Genomic DNA, 15503 nt, shown 5'->3' with positions numbered 1-15503 from the left:
CTCATTTTATATTGATGAAAAACAAATACATAAGCATATATGCTTATTTAGACTTCTGATTAGAACAAAAGGATAAATTAATGTCTGTTTCTGGTGACAGACATATGAGAAGTTCAAGAGAAGTTGAACTCTCCAACAAAAATGCCAGTAATACCTGATAAGGGCTACAGAAAGGAAAAAAGAGAAAGAGAAGTGGATAGAAAGAAAAAGAACTGAAAAAAAGTATCAGTAAGGTCTTTTTTGCCTAGAACTGCACAAAGAGATGATCAAAAGCTGGTAGAAGTTAGCAAAGAGCTAAGTAATACCAAATAAGTTTCCATTTGTGTAAATTCCCACAAATAGAACTAAAATTAGTCCTTTGAAGAGAGGATCTACCAGTGTGAAGCCAGTATGAACTCAGTAGTTGGGAAACTGTAACAAGTTTTATCCCTGGTTAATCAGAACAGAAGCAGAAGAACCAATTTACAAAACACTATCCATTGCATAAGACAGAGGCTAGCCATATACCCCTCAGAGTACTGAAAGTCAATATTGTTTTGATAATTAGTGCTTTGCAGTTTAACATCTGGAGATGCTAGGTCTCCTACCTTCATACTTTATTCATTATATCTGATGAAATTCTTGACCTTTTGTTTTCCAAATACATTTTTTAAAAATCATTTTGTCTAATTCTATAAAATAATCATTTGATATTTTTATTACTATGACATTGAATCCTTAAGTTAATTTCGTCATTACAGCTATAACCCCACTCTGAGAATTTAATTCCTCTCCATTTATTTATCTTATATATTTCTATAAAGGATTTTTAATAGTATTTTCACGTATTTTTTGTATATATTTTGGTAGACGGGCTCCCAGATATTTTGTACATTCTGCAATTATTTGGCATGGATTTTTTTCTATATCTTTCTGCTGTGTTCTGTTGGTTAAATAAAGCAATACCAATGATTTTGTGCATTTATTTCATATCTTGCTGCTATACTAAAGTTATTGTTTCTATTAATTTTTATTTGAATCTCTAAGTAAACCATCATATAATCTGCAGAAAAATTATAATTTTGTTTATTCTTTACTCACACTTATTCCCTCAATTTCTTTTTCTTCCCACGTAAGTATTTCTACAACTAGGTGCATAATAAATGTCTTTGATTTTATTTGAAACACCTCTAGCATGACTCTATGAGACAATTGCAACTCTCTATTTAGATAGGTACTACTGACAATATTAAATTCCAATGATTTCTGGTATTTTTTTACATGAAATTTTGTTGATCTTTTCTTTTTTGTTACCAAAGTTTCCACCACCACCCAATATTCCTCCTCCCCAATTGTAAAAGGAATCCATATGACAAAAACTATTTCTAAGAAAAAGAAGAGAAAAAATGAGCAAAACAAATTAATACATTCAAAAAAATCCTGCAAATATATGTGCTATACCACACCTATATACTTACCATCTTGGCAAATGCAGTGCAGTAGGGTTGTCTTTTCATATTTCTTTTTTGAAGACATACTTGTTCTTTATAATTTTGCAACATTCATTTTTGATTGTTTTGATTGGTTAACACTGCTGTGATCATTATGTTTGTTTGTATTATTTTGGCTTTACTTGCTGTATTTTACATTAATTCATTTACACAGTTACCATATTTATCAGTTCTTACAGTTTAGTAATATTCTGTTACATTATAATTGCTTAGCTATTCCTCAATTGATTGGCATGTACATTGTTGCCAATTATTTGCTTTCTCATAAAATGCTTTTCTCAGTATTTTGGTGTATATGGAGACTTTCTTATTCTCAATAACTTGCTTTGTCTGTCAGATAGTAGAATCTCTAAGTCAAAAGGTATGAACTTAATTGTACTTAATTGCATAATCCTAAACTGCTTTCCAAAATAATTCTACTTATTCACATCTGTACTAATCAAGGGTAGTATACCTATCTTCCTACAACTCTGCAACTTTTGTTATTTTTGCCTCATCTTTTGAAACTTTTGTCTCTTTCTGATGTTTTTTAAATATATGTATTTTGTCAAAAGCTCTTTAATTATCTACTAATTGAATCACATTTTTTTGTTTTTGTTATTAATACAATTAGTTATGTTTAACATTTCCCTGACATTGCTATAATGTCCCTGAATTTTTGCTATAAATCTAACATATTCGTAATTTGTAATCTTTTTAATTTTATTGTTCAGTCATTTTAGTTATATTCAACTCTTGGTGACATCATCTGGAGTTTTCTTGGCAAAGATCCTGGAGTATTTTGCCATTTCCTTCTTCAACTCATTTTTACATGTGGGGAAACTGAGCTCATTTTTATATGGGAGGAAACTGAGATAAACATAGTTAAGTGATTTGCCTAGGGTCACAAAATTAACAAGTCTCTAAGGCTGGATTTGAACTCTGCAAGATAAATCTTCCTGATTCCAGGCCTGACATTTTATCCACTGTATCACCTAACTACTCTAGTTGTTTTGATATTTTGAATTAAAGAACTGGAAACAAAGTACATGCCCATCAGTTGGGGAATGGCTGAACAAATCATCATTTGTGAATGTACTAGAATGTTATTGCACCATAAGAAATGAAGAAAGGAATTTTTTCAGAGAAACCAAAGAAAACTTGTGAGAACTGATAAAGTGAGCAGCACCAGGAAACTTATTTATATAAATATCATAGCTATAGATGAAAACAACTTTGAAAAACTTGAGAACTCTAACCAAAAAGAATATCAAGGGAATTATTTTAAAAATGCAAAAGAAGGTGACATAAAAGTATATTATAAACAAGCAGTCATCAAAACCATCTGAAACTGGCTAAGAAATAGAGTTGGAGGATCAGTTAGATATCCAAGAGACAATAATCAATGACTATTATAATCTACTGTTTGATGAACCCAAAAACTACAGCTTCTGGGATAAGAATTCACTATTTGACAAAATTGCTGGGAACATTGGAAAATAGTATGGAAAAAACTAGGCATAGACTAACATCTCAGACCCAATGCAAAAAAAAAAAAAAAAAAAAAAAAAAAGGATCAAAATGAGTACATGATTTAGACTTAAAGAATGATACTATAAACAAATTAGGAGAACACAAGATAGTTTCTCTGTCAGAACTTTGGATAAGGTAGGAATTTTTGACAAGAAATAGAGAAATGCAAATTTGATCATTTTGATTGTTAAAAAAGGTTTTGCACAAACAAAACCAATGCAGCCAAGAATAGAAAGGAATCAGAAATCTGGGAAACAATTTTAACAGCTATTGTTTCCAATAAAGGTCTCATTTCTAAAATATAGAGAGAGCTAAGTCAAATTTATAAAAATACAAGTCATTCCCTGATATGAACAATTTTCAGATGAAGAAATTAAAGCCATCTAAAGTCATATGAAAAAATGTTCTAAATAATTTTTGATTAAAGAAATGTAAATTAAAACAAGTCTGAGGTATCACCTCATACCTAGTAGATTGGCTAAGATGATAGGAAAAGAAAATGATAAATGTTGGAGGGTATGTGGAAAAACTGAAATATTAGTGCATTATTGGTGGAGTTGTAAAATGATCCAACAGTTCTGGAGAACAATTTGGAACTATGCCCAAAGGGCTATCAAATTGTGCATATCCTTTAATTCAGCAGTATCTCTATTGGGTCTGTATACCAAAGAGATCAAAAAAGAGGGAAAAGGACCTACATGTTCAAAAGTATTTATAACAGCTCTTTTTGTAGTGGTGAAGAATTGGAAAATGAATTAATGCCCATCCACTAGAGAATGGATCTATGTCTCTGACCAGAGGGGATCTCCCACCCCAATTCTCACACCTCATCATTTGCACCTCATCAAATCTATATAAAATTCTGTGCTAAGCAATGGAATTCCAGATAGAAAAATAAGTCTGTCCCTACTCTCAAGGAACTCACATTCTAATGGAGGAAACAAAAGATAAGGAGAGTTTCAGCTACAAGTTAGATGGAAATGTTTTATGGTCATTAGAGTGCACTAGAAAAACCTCTTTAATATTATTTACACTGACAAAATCATATCAATTTTTGATCATTTGACAGTGCTAAAGACTTTGGCAATAAGAACCTTCCTTCCACATCTTCAGTAATTGTGGCTAAAGCACCTATAGGAGCAATTGGTAGATTGCATTTCCATAGGGGTTGCATGCCAGGAAGGTGGATGACGACACTGGACTGGAAGCATTACTATTTCCAAGACTCATGGGTCCAGTATTCTAGGCTGTCTCCATCAGGACCTGAGGAGAAGTAGTGGTACAGATGGTTTTGGTGGTTTGACTTCTAGATGTGGATTGCACAGGACTATAAACAAAACTACATTTGTTATAAGGAAATAGTTACTGGTTACCAGACACCCAAGCCATTTAATGTGAAACTTTCAGGAAGATTTTAGACACGGGCTAAATGAAGAGTTTGGAGCTGGTGCTGAACAGATTTAACTTGCCCAAGATGCAATAGTTGTATGTAAGAAGTATGAGAAAAAGAACTTTCAAATGAAACTCTTACTGATTGGCATTGCTTATTTGAGGATAAGCAGAGCAAGATAAGAAGAAGAGATTTGTTGAAACAGACTTCTAGTCTCTGAATGGGGGTAGGAAGAAAATAAACAATAATCAATTAGTAAAGAACTATTACAGTTCTAGCCAAAGGTCTATCCTTTCTAGAGATCTATCCAAAGGTCTGTGGGTAAATGTTTAACAATCAGATTCTAGAGATAGAATAAATGCATGCACAATTTAAAATTTTAAACAAGCAATGGCATGATACTCCAGTTCATTATTAGGAATTTAAATCAAGGAAATAAATCTTGAGATGAAATCTTTATACTCAAAGAATGTAAGGTAGATAACCAGTCTAGTGTCACTTCATACTAAGTAATTAGAAGCTCAATTCATCTACTAGTCTAAAAGAGAGCTCTGAAGAATTGTCAAAATCCTGCAAAGATGAGGCTGCACAGGGGTCTAATGGTCATGGAAGAAAAGTTATCAGAATTGAAAGAAGTCGAAGACTAGAAGGAATTAGGCTCCAACAAGTGGTCATTCTGCAATTGCTTGGAGGCATTTTCTCAAGGGCCCAAAGGAGGATCTAAATGAAGATCTGGATGAAGAGGAAACTGAATGTTGATTCTCTCTTGGGAGGTGGAGAAGCTTTCCAAGGCAGCCCAATCCGAAAGGAACCTCTGATGAGACAAGGGGAAGAATAGAAGAAGAGAGCAAGTGTTTCTTAAGCAACTATTATGTATCCTGGCTCTTTACAAATTGGAACCACATAGCATCAAACCTAATATGTACCCAGCCACAGGGAGTCCAGAGAGTGGGGATATTTATGTGATAGCATCATCACAAAAGATGAAGAACTAACTAGCCAGTGTCCAGATCAGACAGACAGTAAAATGATGACTGATATAAGTTCCCATGGTTGTAGAGGGTCACAGAGAGTGGGGAAACGGGTGAGGCATAAGACCCTTCAGCCCAGAGGGAATCTGCTAACAATGTCTTGTTCACATGCCCATCTTTCCTAAAAGCTTTCTGCCTTCCTGAGAAGTCAAGGGGTGGTAACAATCTCTGTTGTGATTGAAGCAAAGTGATACCAGGTAGAACAGTGATACCACATGGCAACTACATAGCAAGTTGTTTATGTGGTCCCACATGCACAGTATACTTGGCACATGCCCAGTGTTGTTTTTGTTTTGTTATAAAAAGGGGAAAGTCCTTGAAATAAACAGACTCCATTTTTCCACCATCCTCAAGAGTCTTGCCTCATCACTTTTCCACTATGAAGGTATATCTTAATCACCCCAGTGTGGGGGCTCTAGAAAGCAACAGTACGTTTTGTCACCCCAACTTGGGGGCTCTAAAAAACAGGACACAACACATGATAATGACTGAAGATGCTCTACCAAACTATACTCCCTAATAGCATGGCAAATGATAAGTAGTCTATAAGAATCACATAACCACAGAATTTCATTTTTTCCAATTATATACAAAGATAGTTTTCAAAATTCCCTTTTGTAAGATTTTGATTTATGAATTTCTTTTCTGCCTCCATTCTTTTTCTTTTCCCTAAGACAAGCAATCTGATACAGGTTGTACATGTATGATCACTTTAAACATATTTCCATATTATTCATGTTGTGAAATAAAATCAGAAAAAAAAGAAAAAAAACACAAGAAAAAAAAAAAAGAAAAAGGTGAAAATAGTATGTTTCAAACTTCATTTAGTCTCCATAGTTCTCTCTCTGAATGTTAATGCCATTTTCCCATCTCAAGTCTATTGGAATTGTCTTGGATTACTGCTTTATTGAGAAGAGTAAGTCTGTCATAGTTGATCATTACATGATTTTAGAACCACAGAATTTTAAAGTTGGAAAAGACCTCAGTACCCATCTAACTTCACCTATACCAAAGAAATCATCATTATAAATATATCCAAAAGGGGATCATCTAGAATCTTCTTGAAGGGATCTATTGAAGGGAAATCCCCATTGTTTCCTGATGCATTTCATTCCATTTTTACATATTTCTAATTGTTAGGAAGTTTTTTTTCTTCTAACATCAAGTTGAAATTTAACTCTTCAACACATTCAGCTATGTTCCTCGTTCTGTTCTCTATGATCAAACCAAACAAATCTAAACCCTCTTTCATAATTCTTCAAGTATGGAGAAAATTATGGTGTCCTTCCCTGTCTTCCAGACTTCTCTAGTTGTTTTAACCACTCCTTAAACATGGACCCAAGTCCCTTCATCATCATTTTTTCTTTCATCATTGATTCTTTCCTCTGGGCATTCTTTGGCTTATTAACATTACTCATAAACCATGGCATGGAGACCTGGACACAATGCTCCAGATGGGATATAATGAGGGCACCCAAAACATGATGTGAAGGATGAGTGTCAGTGACTACATTATCTATAAATTAATGGATTTTTTAAATTATAATAGGTATTTTAAGCTGTACATGTGCACCCAGGTGCTATTTTTAGATACTGCAAATATTTATACAGAGAATGGGCATTGTTCAATTATACATGATGGAAAGAGAATTGCATTTCCCTTTTTCTTCTGAGAAAATTGGATTAAGTGACTTGCCCAGAGTCACACAGACCGGAAGTGTTAAGTGTCTGAGAACAGATTTTAATTCAGGTCCCCCTGACTTCAGGGCTGGTGTTCTATCCACTACACCAATAAGCTGCCCCTGATAATTGCATTTTTTTTCCCTGAGGCTGGGGTTAAGTGCCCAGGGCCACATAGCTAGGAAGTGCTAAGTGTCTGAGACCAGATTTGAACTCAGGTCCCCCTGACTTCAGGACTGGTGCTCCATCCACTGCGCCACCTAGCTGCCCTCAGTAATTGCATTTCTCATGGAACTATGGGTCTCAGGAATAGATTTCATTTGTCAGAATCCCTAGGTCCAGAAAATGAAACCACCTCCCCCATTGCCATCTTGCTATTGCTTATAGAAGAAATTCTCAAGATTCAATTTCAAATGAGTACCTAGGTAATTGTGTTACAAGTGATCATCAACTCTCACCAAATCACTTTGATCTGGATTACAATGTACCTTTCCATTTCAGAGCAATCATTCTGGGCTGCAAAAGCACCAAATTCCATGCACATGTTACTTTTCCCCTGAAGCTGATAAAAGAAAAGTGGGTTTTTGAAATCCGAAGCATAGATGTAGAGAGTGACATACAGTGATATTCCAAAACCCCACAAACAGTTTTGAGGAAATAAGAATGTCATAGATAATGAGTTTACTTGGTTCTATAGTCCATAAAAAGAATACATTATTTCTACTCAAGTTAATGCTACTGGGAAACTACAGGTAGAAACAGTACCAAGACAATTCCACTGGTTTCTTATACAGAGCAAATGTTAAAAGGTTACAAGGTAACAGATGTACCTCTGAACAGCAAAGAAAGAGACATTTTCTCAAGCAACTCATTGCTGACTGCCAAAAGGCTGCAAAAGTCGCTGGCAGTGTTCCAATTGCATGTTTATTGTCTGGAGAACAAAAGAAACAAGAATTTCTTAATTTTTGAAAGAAACAGCAAACAAGTATCCTGTTGTTTCTTTTTTGGATTGATGACTTGAAAAATGTAGATTTATCTACTTGATTGAAGGAATGTTAAAAGATTTCAGATAGAAAAGCCTCAGAGTGAAGTAAAATGAAAAAATCTCCAAAATTAGGATTCTGTCTATGAAATACAGTATTCTTCATCTAAATGAGTTAAAATAACTAAGGTAGTACAATGGAAAGAGAAGGAAATAGAAAGGGAATAAGCCTACTATGTGCCAGGCACCATCATGCTTAGTTAGCACTTTACAAACATTATTTCATTTGATCTTCCCATCTGGAGATAACAGAATTTTTGAGAAGCTATTTGGATCCTCACAACAACTCTGGGAGGTAGGTGCTATTATTATCCCCATGTTGCAGTTGAGGAAACTGAGGCAGACAGAAGTTAAGTGACAGAGATCTGTTAATGTCTGCAACTGGGTTTAAACTTGGGCCCTAAAAAGGGGACAAATTGAAAGGCAGGAGCCCTAAGTGGGAGTTCTAGCTCAACTTCTCATCAGCAGTATGATCTGAGATAAATCCTTTAATCTCTATGAGCTTCAGCTAAAAAAAAAAAAAAAAAAAGTATCTAACCAATGGTTTCTAAGATCCTTCCTAGACTACCATTGTGGGAGAAAATATTTTTATTTTCTCATGGTTCCATATGCCAGTGTAATATAATCTTGATGGGGGTGAGGATGGCAGTGATAGTAGATTCTTCCTCAAATTAAAGTATTAGACTTTTCCTTCTGAGAATTGTATGCCATGTCAGCTGGTAGGGTGGACCCAGGAGGTAGAAGGGGGCTGGGCCTCTGAGGCAGAAGGTTTTACAGGTGTTAGATCTTTTCTTAGGACTCAGCACTAACTCTAGGTGTCTCCCTTCATAGGATCCACCTATGCTAAGTGGTCTAGGCACAAGGTAATCCCAGAGGAGAGTAATATAAATGGCCAGCTTTGCCATAGGTGAAAGAGAAGGATGGGGGGGGGGGAGAGAGAGAGAGAGAGAGAGAGAGAGAGAGAGAGAGAGAGAGAGAGAGAGAGAGAGAGAGAGAGAGAGAGAGAGAGAGAGAGAGAGACAGAGACAGAGACAGAGAGACAGACAGACAGACAACAGCTCTTGTTTCCTGATAACCCCTACCTGGAACACCAGTAAAGAAAGGCTGTTTTTGCACCTTAACATCGGCTTGTCTCTATGTGTATCCTGGAAAGATTGGTATGTATGGTCCTGACAATCAGTAACCCCTCAGAGTGGGAGGTTACAAATGGCTCCTGAAGAACATGGATGGGATTGGCCAGGGACCTCACAAGTTTGGCTTGTCTGATCGTGGAAAGGGAGATGAGACCCCAAGACTGATAAAGCAAGCCAAAAGTAGATGTGACATCACAGGAAGAAGCAGTGGGGAAAGAAGCAGGAAGTAGATATTAAAATATATGTTACAGAAGGCTGCAATAGAAGGGAACCAAGAAGCAAGGATTTGGTTTGTTTGATGGCCCCTAGGAAAGAACGAGGGCCCCATTAGAGTGAAAGGAAAGAGGATATTAACACTTACAGTGTTAAATTTCCAAGGAGCTGCTGACTCTTCTAGCCTCCAGCAGTATAAACTTTCCCTGATTTTGTGGCTTGCCTACAAGTGGTTGTTGACGAGGTTAGTGGGTAAAGAAGCAGCTAGTCTTCTTATCTGGAAATTAGCTAGAGAGAACACTAACACCATTGCCAGAAAGCCATGTCTTCTTAGATAAGGACAAAAGCCTTGAAGAGATGATAAAAAGATGTGAGAATGTTGGCTCCAGTGTCTTTCAAACTTGAGTTTGCAAGTTCCTGTGTCTGGATGCTCTGTTGAATAAGAACCACTGCTTGTTGAGGCAGTGGCCAGAGATGTCAAAAGGTCTGGGATTAGGCATACAGTCAGTCAGTAATCTCTGAGGGAGAAGTTACAAGTGAGGATTGCCAGGCTCCACAAGAAAAGGTTCAATAGCCTCGTTGAGAGATGGGAAGGTAAGAATGCATAATGGGTTTGCCTGTGATCATGCCCAGTGAAACAACTGTAGTATATAAGTTAGAGAGCCAGAAGGGAGGATGTGGATAAAGTCTTAAACAGGGCTTTAAGCATCAGAGAACATTCAAAATGTCCCTAGGAAGGGCATTGGCAAGGTCCAACCTTAATACTTTGGAGAGGACCGGAATATTTATGTCTTGCAGGTCCTGATGGGGAAGGCTATTGGATTTCAGAAAGATTCAAGAAATACCAACCACTGGACAACCTGAAATCACCTTATACCTGATCTTGACATTTGGTACCGGATGCTGCTGCTGCCTACAAGTCACTCAACTCCCCTCTTTAGTCTGGACCCCATTGGGTAGGGTCAGCTATGCCCCTTGTCAGCTTGAAGAAGTTATAGAAGATGAGACCTTAGTCCCTTTGCCACAGATGAATCTCAAATATACTTCCCTTCTTATCCTCTTTATTGCATCTTTGTACTTTCTTTTAACTCTAAGCCTATGTTTTAAATGCAGATGTATTTTTATATTTTTTTATATCAAAGATGGTTTTATGAGCAGTCCCTGCTAAACAGAAAGGGGGATATGTTACCCTTTCCTTCTGAGAATTGCCATCTAGGCAGAAATGAGATATGGATCCACACTTAACACCATATGCCAAGATAAGATCAAAATGGGTCCATGATTTAGGCATAAAGAATGAGATCATAAATAGATTAGAGGAACAGAGAATAGTTTACCTCTCAGACCTGTGGAGGAGGAAGGAATTTATGACCAGAGGAGAACTAGAGATCATTATCGATCACAAAATAGAAGATTTTGATTACATCAAACTAAAAAGTTTCTGTATAAACAATACTAATGCAAACAAGATTAGAAGGGAAGTAACAAATTGGGAAAATATTTTTATAGTTAAAGGTTCCGATAAAGGTCTCATTTCCAAAATACATAAAGAACTGACCCTAATTTATAAGAAATCAAACCATTCTCCAATTGATAAATGGTCAAAAGATATGAATAGACAATTCTCAGATGATGAAATTGAAATTATATCCACTCATATGAAAGAGTGTTCCAAATCACTACTGATCAGAGAAATGAAAATTAAGACAACTTTGAGATATCATTACACACCTGTCAGATTGGCTAAGATGACAAGAAAAAAATAATGATGAATGTTGGAGAGGATGTGGGAAAACTGGGACACTAATACGTTGTTGGTGGAGTTGTGAAAGAATCTGGCCATTCTGAAGAGCAATCGGAATTATGCCCAAAAAGTTATCAAACTGTGCATACTCTTTGATCCAGCAGTGCTGCTATTGTGCTTATATCCCAAAGAAATACTAAAGAAGGGAAAGGGACCTGTATGTTCCAAAATGTTTGTGGCAGCTCTTTTCGTAGTGGCTAGAAACTGGAAGATGAACGGATGTCCATCAAGTGGAGAATGGTTGGGTAAATTATGCTATTTGAAGGTTATGGAATATTATTGCTCTGTAAGAAATGACCAGCAGGATGAATACAGAGAGATTTGGAGAGACTTACACGAACTGATGCTGAGTGAAATGAGCAGAACCAGAAGATCACTATACATATCAACAACAATACTGTATGAATATGTATTCTGATGGAAGTGGAAATCTTCAACATGAAGAAGATCCAACTCACTTCCAGTTGATCAATGATGGACAGAAACAACTACACCCAGAGAAGGAACACTGGGAAGTGAATGTAAATTGTTAGCACTATTGTCTATCTACCCAGGTTACTTATACCTTCAGAATATAATACTTAACTGCAACAAGAAAATGGTATTTACACACATATATTGTATCTAGGTTATATTGTAACACATGTAAAATATATGGGATTGCCTGTCATCAAGGGGAGAGAGTAGAGGGAGGGAGGGGATAATTTGGAAAAATGAATACAAGGGATAATGTTATAAAAAAAATTACGCATATATACTGTCAAAAAAATTTATAATTATAAAATTTTTAAAAATTTTTAAAAATAACCAAAAAAATAAAAAAAAGAAATGTTGCCCTTATCATATGATAATTAGAAAAGAAAGAAATCTATAACCCTCCTGAAATATTAAAACTATTTTTGTTCTTAAAAGAAAAAAAAAAAGAGAATTGCCATCTATGCCATATCAGCTGGTAGGGTGGACCCAGAAGGTATAAAGGGGTTTGGCCTCTGAGGCAGGAGGTTGTGTCTAAGAGGTATTAGATCTTTTCTTAGGACAAAACACTAACTCCAGGTGTCTCCCTTTGTTGGATCCACCAACGAGATTTTGCCATAGGCAGAGAAGAATGTGAAGAGAAGTAGAAAGAAGCAGCAATGTAGAGAGATTCAGAGAAGCAAAGAGAGAGAGAAGCAGAGACATACATACATACATCTGCTCTTGTTTCCTGCTAACCCATGCCAAGAACACCAATAAATGGCACTTAACATCGGTCTCGACTCCATGTCTATCTGGGGAAGAATGGTATGTATGGCCTTGGCCATCAGTAACCCCTCAGAGTGAGAGATTACATTAAAGAAACCATTAAAATGATGCAAGATTATCTTTGGATCATTAATAATTAGCTCTTTTCTTCATCTTAGCTTGATAATTTCTGATGACTACTAAATAGACAGATTCAGTTCTTTTCGATTTAATTCAAGAAACATTTGCAAAAATGCTTGCTATTATTTGGAACTATGCTAAAAAAGTTATCAAACCATGCATATCCTTTGACCTAGCAGTGTTGCTACTGGGCTTATATCCCAAAGAAATACTAAAGAGCGGAAAGGGACCTGTATGTGCAAGAATGTTTGTGGTAGCCCTCTTTGTGGTGGCCAGAAATTGGAAACTACGTGGATGCCCATCAATTGGAGAATGGCTGAATAAATTGTGGTATATGAATTATTGTGGAATATTATTGTTCTGTGAGCAATGACCAGCAGGATGAGTTTCAGAAAGGCCTGGAGATGACTTACATGAACTGATGCTAGAGTGAAATGAGCAGGACCAGGAGATCGTTGTATACTTCAACAACAATACTATAATAATAATAATCATATACTATTTCAAAGTCCGATTCTTTTTATGCAGCAGAACAACTGTTTGGACACATATACATATATTGTATTTAATTTATAACATTTATAACCCTAAATTTATAACATATTTAACATTTATTGGTCAACTTGCCATTTGGGGGTGGGGGAAGGAGGAGAAAAATTAGAACAAAAGGTTTGGCAATTGTCAATGTTGTGAAATTGCCCATACATATATCTGGTAAATAAAAAATTAAAAAATGCTTGCTATTTAGCTAGACCAAAATAATCTATTTTAACTGAAATAGAAATGGATCCTCACTGACTAGCATATTAACTTAGATAACCACAAATTAACATTTTCTACATTCTGTTATATTTTTATTTATTTTGTTAAACATTTCCCAATTCTATTTGAATCTGCTTTAGTCCTCACTGGTTTATGGCCCTTTGCCACAAACTTGAAACCTCTGTTCTAGAATGCTGAACCATCATCTTGTTCTGTAGCCTGGTTTGTGTCTGGACAGGGTTCAGTTCTGAGAACTAGGTTGCCTGTTCTTAACTCATTAAAAAAAAAAAAAACAAAAAAAAAAAACATTCTGCCCCAGGGACAAATTATTTAAAGCTTAGATTATGGCTCACATCTAGGGTTTCTCCCAGAGAGAGTAGTTGAAAGCAAGTCCTTTGAACTGTCCTTGGGACAGGTAGTTATTCTTACACATAAAATAAATTACAAGCATAAAAGACTCATAAAGTCATGAACAAAACAATTTACAACTGGATTTAGTAACAATTCTACAATGTAGTAAGATGTTGATACTTAAATCTAATTATTTTATTTCTCCCTTCTTTTTTGCACTGTCCAAACAATTCTGAGTCCATATTTGATTGTAGGACAGGCCAGGATTGTTCTCTCATTGAATCTTAACAGCATTGGAATTGTTGGGAGGAATTCTTTTCTGCTGCCATTACTCTCCAATTTGATAGGCCCTCAGAACCTTCAAATCTCTGACACTTACCAAATTACTTCCAATCCTGGGTACATCCATCTCAGGATCAAAACTTGTTCACTTAAGATCAGAAAAGAATAAGCATGAAAGGAAAAAAAGTAGTCACAGGCCCAAGTACAAGCTCACTTATTTGAGTTCCCTTATACTAGCTGAACTTACACATGCCACTTACATAGGGAGTTCACAATGATGCTGAAGTGGAGAAAAGCCAGTCTTTCTTCACCCCTTATTGGGAATCTCAGATGCCATGGAGCACTGAAGAGATTCAAAGCAGATCTGTCTTCTCATTTAATGGATTCAGCACTCCACTCCGTTGCCATAGGATGAGAAATGACCCAGGGACCTCTCAGAATTTGCCGTGTCATACCAAAACACCATCTTCTTTCAATGTCAGATCACATTGTGAGCTATTGTAGAATATTGTTGACTGAAAGGAAAAAGATATTCCTTAGAATGGCACATTTTGCAAAAGGCATTGGGGGTATAAAGACAAAAATTGACATAGTTCCTGTCCTTAGAGAGCTAATAATCTCATAGTGAAGATTAATTATGGGCACAAATAAATGTAATATAAAAAAGAACATGATAACTGTATAGAAAAAGTGAGACAGAATCATGTTAGGTTCTTACTAAGTGCTAATGAGATAATGAGATATTAGGTTCTTACTAAGTGCTAAGTGGGTACTTGACAATTCTCTAGTTCCGTCCTTTACTGGGAGTTTTTACTTGTGAATTCCTGGGGAAGAGCTTGCATGCTTAGGAGGAGCAAGTTCATTGGTTGAAGTAATTTTTCCCAGAAGCCCTTGCATTATCCCACACTCATTCTCTGGGAGGATAAAAGAGGGAAGTCACTACTCTGGACCAGAGTTAACGGCAACTGCCTGGAGATAACAGTTCTCTACAGGAAGAAGAATCTGTCTGAGAGATTTGAGTTGACACAGCAGATCTCTACCCAGAGAGCAATCGGCAGCTTCTGAAGACAACAGCACGTTAGAGAATCACCCAAGAGAAAGTTCACTTCTACTGGGAGAAATCCAAGGACTCTAAAGTGTCACCTCAAGAAAAAGGTGACATCAGAGCTAAGACTAGAAACAAAAGGAAAATTTCAATATATGAAGATGAGAAGGGAGGAAACTTCTCATAGAAAGAATAATGATCCATTTTTGGAATCATGCTGAAAAATTTCAATTAAATTCAACAAACATTTATTAAGCACTGAGGGCTAAGTATTGACAATATAAAGACAAAAATAAAACATTTCTGACCTTTATTCAATAAACATATTCTACTGGGAAGAAAAGGTGAAATAATCATGAGAAATGATTAAAAAGTTAGAGAACCAGCCTAGAAAAAAAAATCAATA

At 36.0% G+C, this 15503-nt stretch overlaps 1 long non-coding RNA gene across 1 annotated transcript in view; it reads right to left on the bottom strand.

Annotated features, from left to right (window-relative positions):
* LOC141559485 (uncharacterized) overlaps positions 1-14564 on the bottom strand; it is a 117976-nt gene extending 103412 nt beyond the window's left edge. Inside the window, exon 1 of the long non-coding RNA XR_012487433.1 lies at positions 14313-14564. This is a non-coding gene — a long non-coding RNA (uncharacterized LOC141559485). The remainder of the gene's footprint in view (positions 1-14312) is intronic.
* Positions 14565-15503: the final 939 nt, after the last annotated feature.

This window comes from Sminthopsis crassicaudata, chromosome 3 (assembly GCF_048593235.1).
Source record: "Sminthopsis crassicaudata isolate SCR6 chromosome 3, ASM4859323v1, whole genome shotgun sequence".
Classification (NCBI taxonomy): Eukaryota; Metazoa; Chordata; class Mammalia; order Dasyuromorphia; family Dasyuridae; genus Sminthopsis; species Sminthopsis crassicaudata.
Note: the sequence above shows the minus strand (reverse complement) of the source record. Positions and strands in the feature narration are given on the sequence as shown.